The sequence below is a fragment of the Mandrillus leucophaeus genome, unplaced genomic scaffold, assembly GCF_000951045.1.
Source record: "Mandrillus leucophaeus isolate KB7577 unplaced genomic scaffold, Mleu.le_1.0 Scaffold168, whole genome shotgun sequence".
In the NCBI taxonomy this organism is placed as follows: Eukaryota; Metazoa; Chordata; class Mammalia; order Primates; family Cercopithecidae; genus Mandrillus; species Mandrillus leucophaeus.
This window is the reverse complement of record NW_012101676.1, coordinates 1,669,248-1,670,718: the sequence shown is the minus strand read 5'-3', so window position 1 is coordinate 1,670,718 and position 1,471 is coordinate 1,669,248. Positions and strand designations below refer to the sequence as shown.

The window sequence follows — 1,471 nt, the reverse complement described above, 5'->3', positions numbered from 1 at the left end:
GGACAGTGATTTGAGGTTTGGAGCTCCAGCCTCCGTGGTGGCAGAGTTCTGGAGGGTGGAGAACACCTCCAAGGCTCTTAGCTCTGTTGCTTCCTGCTGAGGGCTTCACCGTTCCCCGTGCACTCCTACCTCCTCCTCGCTCCAAAAAGGATTCTCTCTTCCCTCGGCCCACTCTGCTATGTCTCACACACAGAAAATCAGAGTGTCCAAGGCATTTCACTGCTACTAACAAATGGTGAAAAGACAGTAACAGACAGAAGCCTCTCTCCATAGTCTGTTTCTTTTTCTCTAAACAACTGTAAAAATGTGGAAGTTATCTAAACATGATACAGTGAGATGATCAAGAAACTGTGGCAAAGGCACTCTCTATTACTGTGAACACTTCTGAGTGAATCCCACCAATCTCAGTCTCTCACTCTGTCACTGTTTTGTGCCTGTGTGTGTGTACATCATTTTTTTCTTTCTTTTTTTTTTTTTGGCGACAAAGTTTTTCTCCTGCTGCCCAGAGTGGAACACAGTGGCATGGTCTTGGCTCACTGCAACCTCCACCTCCCCATGGTCAAGCAATTCTCCTGCCTCAGACTCCCGAGCAGCTGGGATTAGAGGCACCTGTCAACACAGCTGGCTAGCTGTTGTAATTTTAGTAGAGACAGGGTTTCACTATGTTTGCCAGCCTGGTCTTGAACTCCTCACCTCACTGTATCTGCCTGCCTCGGCCCCCCAAAGTGCTCAGATTATAGGTGTGAACCATTGCACCTGGCCATGTGTACATCTTTTATAACTCACCTGTCACTGGGGCTTCTTTCAATGATGACTCCCTCCAGGGCGTTCGGATCGGGACTGTAGAGGACAAATATGGTCAGAGTCAGACACAATGCATAATCCTAATGTTTTGCAACAAATAGCTACAGTTAGTCTTTGCGCTATTCCCCAGTTACACTGTAATTATTCACATGTATGTACATCACTAAATTGACCTGGGATGGCATTTGCCGTTTATTAGAAATGAGGTTTTATATGCCAACACTGAGTATCTTAGGCTGTGAACACAGTGATGCATCCAGATTAAGTAACGGTATCTACACCTCAATGTGTAACAGCATTTCTGGAGAGCATTTAATTTCAGTTCAAATTTAGTTTGTAAGTCCCCCTTCTTATAATCGCATCTGTGTTTCTCATTCTCTATCACCTCTAATCACCTCCTCACTTTCCAGCCATCCTAGTTGTCTTTCCAGACCAAGAGTTGTGGCCAAGTAGCCGCAGGCCTCAAGCAAGGGCTTCATCCCATTGAGGGTGGGTATGGGCCAAGGCAGTCAGCCTCACATAATGGCAGAGTTCTGGAGGGTGTGAAATAATTCCAGGGTTATTAGTTCTGTTCTTTTCTTTTGCAGGGATTTCTCTGATCTTTGTCCACTCCTATCTCCTTCTTGCTCCAAGCAGGATTGGCTTCTCCATTGGTCCACGCTACTAG

At 46.0% G+C, this 1,471-nt stretch overlaps 1 protein-coding gene across 2 annotated transcripts in view; it reads right to left on the bottom strand.

The window, feature by feature from the left end:
- The window catches only part of TPTE2 (transmembrane phosphoinositide 3-phosphatase and tensin homolog 2), a 113,834-nt gene that overhangs the window by 92,312 nt on the left and 20,051 nt on the right, over positions 1-1,471 (bottom strand). The window lies entirely within an intron of this gene.